The sequence below is a fragment of the Oratosquilla oratoria genome, chromosome 1 (assembly GCF_046742065.1).
Source record: "Oratosquilla oratoria isolate Oo_2021 chromosome 1, ASM4674206v1, whole genome shotgun sequence".
Taxonomy (NCBI): Eukaryota; Metazoa; Arthropoda; class Malacostraca; order Stomatopoda; family Squillidae; genus Oratosquilla; species Oratosquilla oratoria.
The window spans coordinates 61,595,486-61,610,485 of NC_134777.1; the positions used below are offsets into that span (position 1 = coordinate 61,595,486).

At 41.6% G+C, this 15,000-nt stretch overlaps 1 protein-coding gene across 5 annotated transcripts in view; it reads right to left on the reverse strand.

The window, feature by feature from the left end:
• The window catches only part of LOC143032120 (uncharacterized), a 447,989-nt gene that overhangs the window by 400,075 nt on the left and 32,914 nt on the right, over positions 1 to 15,000 (reverse strand). For all 5 annotated transcript variants that reach the window (XM_076196657.1, XM_076196747.1, XM_076196609.1 and 2 more), the window contains exon 2: positions 12,831 to 13,140. The gene's annotated coding sequence lies outside the window, so the exon portion shown is untranslated. The remainder of the gene's footprint in view (positions 1 to 12,830; positions 13,141 to 15,000) is intronic.

Genomic DNA, 15,000 nt, shown 5'->3' on the forward strand with positions numbered 1-15,000 from the left:
AGAGAGAGAGAGAGAGAGAGAGAGAGAGAGAGAGAGAGAGAGAGAGAGAGAGAGAGAGAGAGAGAGAGAGAGAGAGAGAGAGAGAGAGAGAGAGAGAGAGAGAGGAGAAAAGACAGGCAAACAGGCAGACAGGCAGATAAGTATAAACTAAGTGACAAATACAGAAGATATGAAAAGAGGAGAGGAGAGAAGAGAAGGGAAGAGAGGAGAGGAGGAAAGAAAAAAGAGGAGAAGAGAGAAGAGAAAGTATAGATAGATAGATAGATAGATAGATAGATAGATAGAGATAGAAAGAGATAGAGATATAGAGACAGAGATAGAGAGAGAGAGAGAGAGAGAGAGAGAGAGAGAGAGAAAGAGGTGAGGACGGGAGACAAGAATGAGAGAGAGCCACAAGTCAAAAGAGCGAGAGAAAGAGAAGAGGAAGGGATGAGGATCATGATGGTGATGATGAAGAGGAAGAGGTGAAAAAGAGAGAAGGAAGAGTAAAGAGATAAGGAAGAGTGAAAAAGTGGAGGTGAGTAAAAAAAATGGAAAAGTAAAGAGAAAGAGGAGAAAGAGGAGGAGGAAAAAGAGGAGAAAGAGGAGAGGGATGATGGCAAGGAGGAGGAGGAGGAAGGAGAAGAAAAAAGAAGAGGACGTAAAGGGGGAAGGGGAAGGGAAAAGGAGAAGAACGAAAAGGAGGAGTAGAGGAGATAGGAAGGAAGGAAGGAAGGAAGGAAGGAAGGGAAGAGAAAGGGAGGAAAAGGTGAGGAGGGGGAGGAGGGGAGGAGAAGGGGAAAAGGAGAAGGGATAGGAGGAGGAGGAGAAGTGAGGGAAAAAAAGGAAAATGAGGAGAAGAGAAGAAGAAGAAGAAGGAAGAGAAGGAGGTGGAGGACTAGAAGGAAGAGGTGTAAGAGGAGGAGGAGGAGGAGGAGGAGGAGGAGGAGGAGGAGGAGGCAGGAGGAGGAGGATGGACGAGGAGGAGTAGGAGGAAGAGGAGGAGGGGAGGAGGAGTAGGCGAAGGAGGAAGAGGAGGAGAAGGAGGAGGAGTAGGTTATGAGGAGAACGAGGATGAGGAGAAGAAGGAGGAGGAGAGGAGTGGGTTATGAGGAGAACGAGGAGGAGGAGGAGGAGGAGGAGGAGGAGGAGGAGGAGGAGGAGGAGGAGGAGGAGGAGGAGGAGGAGGAGGAGGAGGAGGAGGAGGAGGAGGAGGAGGAGGAGGAGGAGGAGGAGGAGGAGGAGGGAGGACAGAAGCATGTGGGCGGCGAAGGAATTCGCCAAGAGCCTTCACTTGCTCAGAAGGAGGAGGTGATGGAGGAGGAGAAGATGATGAAGGAGGAGGTGATGGAGGAGTAGACGGAGAAGAAGAAGAAAGAGGTGAAGGAGGAAGAGGTGAAGGAGGAGGAGTAGGAGGTGGAGGAAGAGGAAGAGGTGAAGGAGGAGGAATAAGAGAAGGAGGAAGGAAAGAGGAGGGGATGAGGAAGAGAAATGTTGAGATGGAGATGGAGGTGGAGTAGGGAGGAGGAGGAGGAGGAGGAGGAGGAGGAGGAGGAGGAGGAGGAGGAGGAGGAGAAGGAGGAGGAAATGGCGGCGATTGAAGTCAGTCTCGCTGAATCTAAGATCCCACTGTCCTTACTGACGTCATCCTCGAAGCGATGACGTCATCCTCAGTGAATCGGAGATTTCACACACGCACGCAAACACACGCAAACACAAATAAACACACACATATGCACACCCACACACAAACACGCACACACACATACATGCACACATACACGCACACACGCACGCACGCACGCACGTACACACACACACCTCTCATGGCGCTGTGGTTAGAGCTCTGGCCTGCCACTACGGAGGTCCGGGTTCGATCCTCGCCCGGGGCTGAAATAATATCAGTATCGCAGCGCTGAGGGGTGTTACTCCAACTCTCGTGGGCGGGGAGTTGGGGGTGTGTGTGTGTGCAAGGTCATAGCATTACCCATAGATCGGACCTACGAGCTCTGAGCTCTCTTCCAGGAGGGAAATAGCTGTCGATCACGAGTCCAACACGTGATCCAAAGACCAAGTGAATACACACACACACACACACACACACACACACACACACACGCGCGCGCGCCACACACACACACACACATGGCGCGGTTGGTAGTCCCCAACTGTCACTACGGCGGTCCGGGTTCGAATCCTGCCCAGGGCTAAATAATTTCAGTATCGCTGCGCTTCGAGTCGTTACTCCAACTCTCGTGGACGGGGAGTTGGGAGTGCGTGTGCGTGTAAGGTCACAGCATTACCCATTGATCGGTCATACGAGCTCTGAGCTCTCTTCCGGTAGGAAAATAGTTGTCGATCACGAGTCCAGCACGTGATCCAAAGACCAAGGTGAATACACACACACACAAGGAATACATGCATACACACATACAAAATCCATACCAAAAAATACATGTGTAGATACATGAAAGAGAGAGAGAGAAGAGAGAGAGAGAGAGAGAGAGAGCGAGCGAGAGAGAGAGAGAGAGAGAGAGAGAGAGAGAGAGAGAGAGAGAGAGAGAGAGAGAGAGAGAGAGAGAGAGAGAGAGAGAGAGAGAGAGAGAGAGAGAGAGAGAGAGAGAGAGAGAGAGAGAGAGAGAGAGAGAGAGAGAGAGAGAGAGAGAGAGAGAGAGAGAGGAGGAGAGAGAGAGAGAGAGAGAGAGAGAGAGAGAGAGAGAGAGAGAGAGAGAGAGAGAGAGAGAGAGAGAGAGAGAGAGAGAGAGAGAGAGAGAGAGAGAGAGAGAGAGAGAGAGAGAGAGCGAGAGAGAGAGAGAGAGAGAGAGAGAGAGAGAGAGAGAGAGAGAGAGAGAGAGAGAGAAAGAGGAAGCTGAAACTACCTCTGAAGGAGTGAGAGCGCCATGAAATCTCGTCAGGTGACTAAAGCCCGGAGCTGTAACGACGATTCTGCTCCTAATGCCGGGCTCAACCCGCGAGTCCTCATAGAAAACGGAGAGAGGTTGGGTGCGTCCTGGGCTCAGTAGCACGAGAAAACGTTCACCTGTTCCCGTCTCCCACCTAAACCCCCCTCCCCCTCCACCTCCCTCCACCTCCCCCACCCCCACCCCACCACCGCGCGCCACGTCAATCCCATGGTATGGCCAGTCTACCCGAGTCTAGGTGGAGTTATAGTATGTGTTACCTTAAGTGAATTGATTACAAACTACTCAAAACAGGTAAGACATGTACCAATTACAACGAAAACAATATTGAGCTAAGCTACCTACTGAAAATGCTAAAGTCTAACCGCTAATTATCTAGTATCCTAAGCCATGTATCACATCGGGTCGCATCACATCACGTGGTTCCACGTCATCACGTGACTAGCGAACATTCCGACCTGTTCTGGCCACATCTGAGCAAGTTCAGGGTGAGTGACTGCCCCGCGTCGGGTTCCTCTCAAAGGAGATGTGGGATTTGTAAACAAAGGGATTCTTGACTTATGCCACTGGTACTCAAAAGCTAGTTTGATTTAGGTCCTCCGTTTCTTGTAGAAAAGGACACTTTCGTAAACACACGCATTCACGCACGCACGCACGCACACGCACACACACATAAATACGCACAGAGACACACACACACACACATACACACACACACTGCCGTAGGGTGGTGTCTGACAGTCTCGACAGAGACTGCAGCAGATCCGAGGTGAATACACACACATACACACACGCACACGCACACGCACACACACACACACACACACACACACACACACACACACACACACACACACACACACACACGACACACGACACGATGGCGCATTGATAGAGTTCCCGGATGCCACTACGGCGGTCCGGGTTCTAATCCGGCCCAGAGCTGAAATAATTTCAGTATCACTACGCTGCAAGTCGTTACTCCAACTCTCGTGGGTGGGAAGTTGGGTATGTGTGTGCGTGTAAGGTCACAGCATTACCCATAGATTGGTCATATATGAACTCTGAGCTCTCTTCCGGGAGGAAAATAGTAGTCGATCACGAATCCAACACGTGATCGAGGATCATGGTGAATCACACATTGCTTGCTGGCGCAGTTGTACGCCGTCAAAAGCTTCCATTAATACTGCAAACCGTTAGTTCTAGTGTGTGTGTGTGATTCACCATGGTCTTGGATCACGTGTTGGACTCGTGATCAACAGCTATTACCCTCCTGGAAGAGAGCTCAGAGCTCATATATGACCGATCTATGGGTAATGCTGTGACCTTACACGCACACACATCCCCAACTCCCCGCCCACGAGAGTTGGAGTAACAACTCGCAGCGCAGCGATGCTGATTTTTTTTTAGCCCTGGGCGGGATTCGAACCCTGACTGCCGTAATGGCAACTGGGAACTCTAACCACTGCGCCACGAGGTGTTTGTATGCTCGTGTGTGTGTGTGTGTGTGTGTGTGTGTGTGTGTGTGTGTGTGTGTGTGTGTGTGTGTGTTACCATATAAGGCAACACCCAGGCATCACCATCACATGTTCAGGGACGAGAAAGACCCTCCTGTTTTAGAATGAGCTCATGATGGACAAATGATTAAGGCAGATGCCAAATATCACCAACCACTCACATAAACACTATACTCTCTGTTATGAAATACATAGAGGCATGGTTTACCACCAAACACAACCACACACGTTTTATCAACAAACTGTAATTTGTAGTTGTGGTTTCGATAAAGATGTAAAATGTACAAATGTATAGTAATATCAATAATAATCTGGCGACTACGTCGAAAATGCCAGGTCAGCTGTTTTCGCCTTTGAGGCCTGAGACCCGAAGGCTGTCATTCTCACAGAGACTGCTAGGAACCACTCGTTCTTACATCTGTATCACGTTTGGTTAATAGAGACTCAAAAGAACTTCGGTGTTTTAATTCTGTGATATCCCTCAACCGGATTGTGTGTGTGTGTGTGTGTGTGTGTGTGTGTGTGTGTGTGTGTGTGTGTGTGTGTGTGTGTGTGTGTGTGTGTGTGTGTGTGTGTGTGTATTCCCCTTGGTCTTTGGATCACGTGTTGGACTCGTGATCGACAGCTATTTCCCTCCCGGAAGAGAGATCAGAGCTCGTATGACCGATCTATGGGTAATGCTATGACCTTACACACACACACACACACACACACACACCCAACTCCCCGCCCACGAGAGTCAGAGTAACGACCCGAAGCGCAGCGATACCGAAATAATTTCGGCCTTGGGCAGGATTCGAACTAGGTACTGCGAGCACCACCGTACTTCGCAGTCCAGTAATCTACCAACCGTGCCACCGAGAGTGTGTATGTGTATGTGTGTGTGTGTGTGTGTGTGTGTGTGTGTGTGTGTGTGTGTGTGTGTGTGTGTGTGTGTGTGTGTGTGTGCGCGTGTGTGTGCGTGTGTGTGTGTGCGTGTGTGTGCGTGCGTGTTGTGTGCGTGCGTGTGTTTATGTGTATATGTATGATGCGTATGTGTGTGTACGAGAGCGCGTGTCTATAAACAACCTTAAGTACCAAAAGTGCTCGTACGAAGTTGACTTGTATGGTTGGAGATACCATATAGAGCCCCTCCAAAGTGTGTCTGCAATTTCCCCGAGGCCTAGGATCGCAAAAGGGTTACGTACCCCGGCCGGGTATTTTAACTACTCGGCCATCATTCCCTTATGGTAAGCAAATGGAGGCGTCTGACTGCCTTAGGCCCCTGAGGACGCGGCGGTTCCAGTCTTGAATACGTCATGAAACCGTAGTACCCTCAAAACCTGCAGTGGTCCAGCGGACATATAATCTTTGAACACGTAGTTCTTCTGGACAATTGAACGATGTAAATACATTCTTAGTTGCAAATCATCTAGTACGTTTTCATATACATGAGTTTATGTATCATCAAAGGGACGTTTTGTTACGAAAATCTTTATTCGTACGAGAGTTTACGCATAATCAATATTTTTCTTATCCAAGCGACAATAACAAAGTGCACAATTCTGCATAAATTGCATGAATCTGATATGTCATGGGGCAGATTGAAATGTCCATAAGAATACGTTTTCTTTGTGAATACGCTTTATCATATGTTATCTCTCACAAATAGATGATTTATATATATATATATATATATATATATATATATATATATATATATATATATATATATTCAGTATATATATATACAGTATATATATATATATATATATATATATATATATATATATGTATATATATATATATATATATATATATATATATGTATATATATATATATATATAAATACAGGGTTTCTTAAAAGATAAATGTTACCTTAAAATAATTAACATATTACATCTGATTAATTGATATAGCAACCAAAATAATTGCAATTAATACAAAACCAATATCAAAAGGTATACTTTACGTATAGTCATGTAGTCTCCCTAAAGATAAGTGATCTTCCTAGAAACACGTGTTCTACATAGGTAAACCTATTTTCCATAAAAAAACACAAGTTTCCCACTAAGATGCATTTTCTGAACAGGATAAATGGTTTAGCACTAAACTATCAAATTTGCATATCAGTCTCAATTTCAATTTCTAAAGAGAACGACTTTTCATGAAAACTTGTGATTTACTTAACTCACGTATGAATAACAAAAGCACGTATTATACAGAAGCTAATTGATATAAAAAATCAAGAAAACAGAGTTCAATATATTAGGATTCTTCTATCAGATCTGTTTCTCTTTCGTTTCTTAACTCCGTGTCGGCTCTCCAGTAGAAAAAAAGGTCAAGACATCTACCGGAAGACTGAAGTTGTATAATTACTTTTATAAAAAACACTATATTACAAGGTAAATAATGAATAAGATTATATATCACACACACAAGCACGCACACGCACGCACACACACACACACACACACACACACACACACACACACACACACACACACACACACACACACACACACACACACACACACACACACACACACACACACACACACACACACAGCATTGCCCACAGATCAGGCCATATATGAGCTCTGAGTTCACATCCGGAAGGGTAATAGTTGTCGATCACGAATCCAACACGTGATCTAAGACCTTGCTTTATCACATTTACGCACGCACGCACGCACGCACGCACGCACGCACACTCACACACACACACACACACACACACACACACACACACACACACACACACACACACACACACACACACACACACACACACACACACACACACACACACACACACACACACACACACACACAATAAATAAACCCTTCACTTGCTGTGATTGTATATTTTACATAAATTTCTTTAAAAAGAACCTAAAGAATTTCAAAGAACCTCAACCTCGCAACATAACGTGATATATTGATACACTCCAACACGAATATACACACGCTATGACACTTGGCTGTGTTCATCACCGCTCAAGAATACATATAATTATAAAACTAATTTACGATCTCCATAAAAAAATGACCACACAGGCCCACACACACACAAAAAAGAGAAAACTGAAGAACGGACACAGAGGTTCTGTCAGTCTCAAAGGGTCTACGAAACTCTTGAGACCAACAAAAAACCTTAAAAGAGGCACAAAGACCTTGGGGAGGTCTACAGGGGCCATCGAGGAAGTGGAGGTGGAGAAGGTGAAGTGGAGGCAGAGGTGGTGAAGTGGAGGCGGAGAGGGTGAGGTGGAGGCGGAGGAGGTGCACTGGAGGAGAAGGTGAAGTGGAGGCGTAGGAGGTGAAATAGAGGGAATAAAGAAAGGAAATCTAAAGAATGAGATCGAAATGGATGGAGGGGAAAGAAAAGAGGTATTAATAGATATATATATATATATATATATATATATATATATATATATCTACATATATATATATATGCATATATATATATATACATATATATATATATATATATCTATATATATACTGTATATATATACATAAATATATATATATACATATATATAAATATATATATAAATACATATATAAATATATATATATATATACATATATATATATATATATACATGATTTCAAGAAGTCTACAGCTACAGTGGCGTTGTTGAGCTTATATTGAAGCTTTAATTTGTCTCGTGCAACAAGTTTCTGTGCTGGTTCCAAATCACCGACAGGGCAATCGAACTTATACACGACGTTGACTTCTTGTAGAGAAGGGTTGGGGGGCTGGCTGTTGTTCTTCATTACCAGGGTGTGTGTTCTAGAGGTTTTGTAGTATATGATTAGGCGTATCTTAGTGTCTGGGTTGATGGGTCGAATGTTGCGTGTGATAATATTTCGAAGTGTTCTTTCGTCTTCTTTGTAGCCGGTGTTCATATGTCCTTTGTAGTACAGATCTAGTGTTGGTATATTGGTGTTTGTAGGTGTTGGTTGGGCGATAAAGGAGTTCATCTTGTTTTTGATGATGGATTCGATGGAGTGCTGTGGTAATGAAGAACAACAGCCAGCCCCCCAACCCTCCTCTACAAGAAGTCAACGTCGTGTATAAGTTCGATTGCCCTGTCGGTGATTGTCAGCACCGCACCTCCTCATACATTGGCATGACTTCTATGACCCTCTCCAAAAGACTCACATACCACCTCCAGAATGGCGCCATCAAAACACACATGATAAAAGAACACAAAACCACCATCACCAGACAAACACTAAACGAAAACACTAAAATAATTTACAAAGCTCACGACCCCCTTCGCCTTAAGATGGCCGAAGCAGTGAACATTTACATCGAAAAACCTTCCATTAACATACAACTCATGCCCACAACCACACTCCCAAGCAGTAGACGCACATAACACAAACAATTACACCCATTTCCACAATCCACAAGAAAGTTGCTACTTCCACGTACGCAACGCTACGGATCACGGCTATAGGCAATGACCTCTCCCAGTGTTCGGCCAATGTACGGCCTGTATATAAACCCTTGTAATCACCAAAACATTGTAACTCCCTCCCTGAGGATGACCGAGTAAGGTCGAAATACGTATTGGAGAAAATAAAAAAGAGAAAACCGCACCAAATGTCTTTTGGACACCTTCTCAGCTATTTGGAACCAGCACAGAAACTTGTTGACCGAGACAAATATAAGCTCAACAACGCCATTGTCGCTGTAGACTTCTTGAAATCATGTATACAACATGGCCTCCTACCAAAATATATATATTGTAATTAGTGGTCCCCCAACGGCCCATGTATCGAGATAGGATTTGTATTATTGCTGATTTATTGATATCTATTTCCATAATTGTGAATTTTGCTTAGATAAAAAAAAAATTCTTATTTCTGTATGTCGATAATATTTATGTTACAGATTTTCCTGAAGATGTCTCTTTGCAGACGAAACGTTGAATAAATGAATCATTTTGGCAACTTGGTTTATGCCCACCCTCCAAATGGTAGAGTATTGGTTAGAAAGCTGGAGAATACCCATAAGAAGATTAACAACCTCCTTAATGCTGTCGACTTTAACAACACATGCATATATATATATATATATATATATATATATAGACACATATATATATATATATATATATATATATATAAATGTATATAGATGTATATATATAAATATATATATACATGGATGATTTGTGTATTAGAAGTGTCTATAGTGTTTGATAACATCAATGGAGGCCCTGCAGAGCACCGATGCTGGTGGAGCGGGGCCTAGAACTCCCAAATAACAAGTAGCAAGTAATATATTTATATATACATGTATATATATAAACATTATATATGTATATATATACACACGTATATAAGTATTATATATATATATATATATGTGTATGTATATGTATATATATATACATACATATATATATATATGTATATATCCGAATGTATATATATATACATACATACACATGATTATATATAGTAGCACATTTGTAAATTATAAATACGAAGAACCCAGAGTCGGAATAAAAGGAAACTTAGAAGAAAATGTAACTTCTATATTTCGGCTAAAAGCTATAGCCCTCTTCGGGAAAGTACCTTTCCTGAAGAGGGCTATAGCTATTAGACGAAATATATAAGTTATTCTTTCTTTTAAGTTTACTTTTATTCCGACTCTGGGTTTTTCGTGTTTATACATACATATGTATATATATATATATATATATATATACATACGTTATACATGCATATGTATTCAAACATATATGCGCATTAGTATAAATATTTACGTAGATAAGCGTGTATGCGCATATTTACCTAATTTGATTAGCAGTATGTATCTAATTGTAGTCAATAGGAGAGGATTAACGCTCGAGGGATACCCCCCCCTACACTCCAAGTGATCAAACGTAGCTTGTGTATGTGTGAGCGTGCGTGTGCCTGTGTGTGTGTGTGTATGTATGTATGTATGTATGTGTGCGTGTGTATGTATGCGTGCGTGTGTATGTGTGTCCGTGCGTGTGCGCGTGTGTGTGTATGTGTGCGCGCGCGCGTGTGTGTATGTGTGTTTGTGTGCGCTTATGTTTGTGTGCGTGTGTGTTTGTGTGCGTGAGTATGTATGTGCATGCGTGTGTGCGTGCATATATATATATATATATATATATGTGTGTGTGTGTGTGTGTGTTCAATAACGTGTCTGCGTGATTCCATTCCTGTACCAATTTCCAGACACACGAGAAAGAATCCATAGCAGAAGGCATTAGCGTCGTCTGCTGACATGCCCTGTCCATTACCGACCAGGAAATATTTTGAGAGACACGGACCCGATATGGAAGACGACCCTGACGCTATCCCCAGCTGCCAAGAGTAGCCTGCTTTGGTCTCCACCTCTCCCAAGGGTAGTCGACCATCCCCTCCCCCCCCACCCGTCCCTCCTTTTCCCCCAACATGACGCGAAGCACATCTGTATGTGAGACCCGTCAGTCTGAAGGTGGGGTGGTTTGTTGGTCCAACGTGGGCCTGCAGACACCTCCCTATTCCTCAGACACGGAGACTCCCGACTCAGACTTAGCGTCTGAGGTCACGCCTTTTCTCTCCTGGATCAACCCGACTCGGGTAAGTAAATCGTATGAAAAGTACGACTGGTGTCCTAATAAATCATTGTTTGAACCCTTCCTGTTTTTTTTTTTTTATCGTTTCCTTCCATCCTCCTCTTCCTCCTCCTCCTCCTCTTCCTTCTCCTTACAGAATCCGTCACTTTGTCTTCTGGTACAGTCGGTGCTACATGTCCTGGAAGAAGCGTTGTTTGAGAACAAACGATTTCTGTATCATATCTAAACAAACCGCACGGAAGAAGGAGAAATTAAAAAATCTAACAAAATCTATCAACTACGCCGTCATGCTAAAGTGATAAAAATCTTTTCATCACTGCTGTGTTTTCTCGGTAGTGAAGGGATGAATACGAGATCAGCTCAGAATTTTACCGAGGTGACTCAGAGGAGGGGAGAGAAGTCACCGTAAGGTCCAAAATCAAGAGTAAGAACCTTCTGGGGCTTCTTTATTTACTTTTTTTATCCTTTGCCAAGGCCGCCAGAGATGCCTCGTCATAATTCTACAGTCGGAAGCTCAGATGCAGAGGAATATTTACCCAATGATTTGCCTATGTATCATATGTTTACTACTACATGTTGACATATCTGCAGAATGTACATGTAATTTATATGTATATGTATGTGTATATATGTATGTGTATATATGTATATGTATATGTATGTATACGTACATGTACATGTATATGTGTATGCATATGTATATGCATCCTTTTTATCTTACATATTCATACACTACTAGGATCACTACACATTTCCACGTCATTCTTTATACATCCTTCATAAGTAAAGAAAACTTAATCTTTTTCCGGGAACTAAATTCTAAGGAAGGAATCCAAACACATTAAGCTTAGTTTTATGGCTCCGGATTTGTTTGTAGACCTACTCGTAGCCCTGATGCTTCAATGTTCCTAATCCAATCCTCTTATACTCGTTCTGTATAAGATATATGAATTTCTTAGGATGATATGTTCGCTTCCACGTCCCTATATATGCTGAATCTTAAAGTTTTAATCCTCTTGGAGCTATCCATTCTCGATATTTTTTTTTATCCTTCCTAGTTTGGAACTTTGGGACGGACCGGACCTTTGTACTACCCACGAATTGACTTACCTGTGAACTATAATGGCCTACCCGTCTTCATACAGCTTTCTAAGCCACTAAGACAAACATTGAATATCTAAGAATTTGTTTTCTCAAATGCTGAGAGATTCATTTTGATTTACAGGAGGTTTTGGAGTTGAAAGGGTTATATGACTATCTTGATAACACTTTCAGAAGAGTTTTGAGAATTTTTTGGATATTCAAGAAATTTGTTTTGGTTGATACCAAAATATTCTATTTAGTTTAAAGAAACCCGTGAGAGAAGGAGAGTTATGAGTTATCTCATCTATGTTTGGAATTTCAGGTTCACGTTGCTCAAAGCATATTAGAGTTCAGTACATCATGTGGACAAGATAGAGTACAAGATACAAGTTGCAGGAATTATTTGTGGAGCGGGGAATCCCTATCCAAAACTTCGACTTCCACCTCTACCAAAAGAAAGATGGCGTCTCAAAGAGTCAAAGCGACTATGTTGATTTGTTTATAGTTTTTAGCAACTTCTTTCTATTATTGATATCTGCTAAGAGTAACGTATATTATGTTGATGTATTATAATTTATCAAATCATTATTTAATTTTCTATTGTTATATCGCGTAGGTGTGCACTTCTAAAAAAAATTCCAACATTCATCATATAATTTGTTTTCCCCACTACCTTGGCCATTACCTAGGGCAGTTTACCTGTATCTAGCAAGAAAAGAAGTAGAAAACGGCTTACCTTATTTTGGAGACGACGATAAAGACGACGACGAGAGCAAATCTGAGATAGACGAAACTCTGGTCTTCAGAGACGAGAGCATCTTGTATGTCACTTTTAAGTCAAAGACATGTCACTCCCTGGTCACAAACAGATCCCCTCCCTCCCTTTCACTACTGCAAACGCAGCTCCTCACTCGATCTACATATCACCCAACTGACGAAACAATCACTGGGCGCGTTTGTTGGTGTCCGTTCCAATTTGTTCGCTCACTCATGACGATGGTCCCTTATTATATACTTTCTCTTTCATAGACTTTCACTCTTTTTTTCTGAAATAAAGTAAATTAATTTGAGCAAAATATATACATTTAATAATGGTTGGAGGCCAAATTGCATTTTTTTTTCCGAACACTCATTGCATTTAGCTTAGGAGAAGTCCAGTACCAGAATACCTGACTTATTGTTTTTAACTATTTAAATTAAACAACTCATTTCCGTATTTGCTCCAAGGCTCTTCATAGCCAACTAAAATCACCTGAATTACCAAGGACAGAACCTAAGAACTTACAATTATTCCTTTAAGTATCAAGGCTTTAAAGTAACAACAACAAATACGCAAAACAAATGAATAAGCAATGGAAAAAGTAAAAAAAACTTTGATAAATAAGTAACGCTAATCAACATATTACACTTCCATGCAACATAGCTGTGCAACACAAATTGATATACAACACTTAAATGTGCCACGCAAAAATATGCAACACAAACTAATATGGCTATGCAACACAAATAAACAACACGACCAAATAATCCACACGAATATATATTGAACACGAATATGGACGGATATTCCACACGAATATATAATGAACACGAATATGGACGAATATTCCACACGAATGAATATGCAACACAAAAGAATATTCAGCACGAATGAATATGCAACACAAAAGAATATTCAGCACGAATGAATACGCAACACGAAGGATTATGCAACACGAACGGGCATTGAACAAGACCGAATATTGAACACGAACAAATATTGAACACGGACGTATATTCAGCTTGAACGAATATGCCTAACAAACGAATAGGCAACGCAAACGAGTATGCAGCACGAATAAGTATTGAACACGGACGAATATTCAGCAATATTCAACACGAATGAATATGTTCCACGAAAGAAAATCTAGCACAAACGAATAGTGAATAGAAAGGAATATTCAACAAAAATATTCAAAATGAACGAATATACTCCACGAAATGATATGTAACACGGAAAGAATAGTGAACACGAACAAATATTCAACAACAATATTCAACACGAACGAATATGCTCCACGATATAATATGCAACACGAACGAATATTCAACAACGATATTCAACATGAACGAATATGCTCCACAAAAGAATATGGAGCATGAACGAATATTGAATATGAACGAATATTCATCAACAATATTCAACACGAGCGAAAATGCTCCACGAAGGAATAGTGAGCACGTGAGAATATTCAAAAATATTCAACACGAAGAAATATGCATCACAAACTAATATGCAACACGAAAGATTTTGCAACACATTAACGACTTGCAGGAGGAGGGTGTGACTTCAACAATTGTCGACTTAGGATAATCAGGTAACCAAGAATGGTGAGCCAATTTGAAAACAAAACACGTGACAACATATCATTTTGTGGAAATCGGGGTCAACCTTATTTGGGGCTTACAGAAGACTGGTTTTCGTTTGCCATTATCCAACTGGTTGCCAAGGTCCTGAATCACCCTGTAGGTCCCACTTAGCAAACAGAATTCAGGCCTCTTAGTGTCTGATGTCTCCTCTATAGAATATTTAAATCACAGTAAGATATATCTGTATGTCCCGCTTAGCAAACAGAAATAAAGCCTCTGTTATACAGTATTTAACTCACAGTAAGATGTATTTGTCTTGTTTAAAATAATGTATCAAATAACATATAATAAATTGTTGCATTTGCATGGTTAGCACTTTGTAGTGGACTTGAACATTTCGAGCTGATTGAATATGCTAATGAACATACAGCGCATGTATACAGGACACATGCATGTCCTGTATATATATATATATACAAAATGTGTACCGTATATTTGTGTACATCTATTTATAGGTGTATATGCGGAAAAACCACAAAGGAAAAAAGAAAAACTAA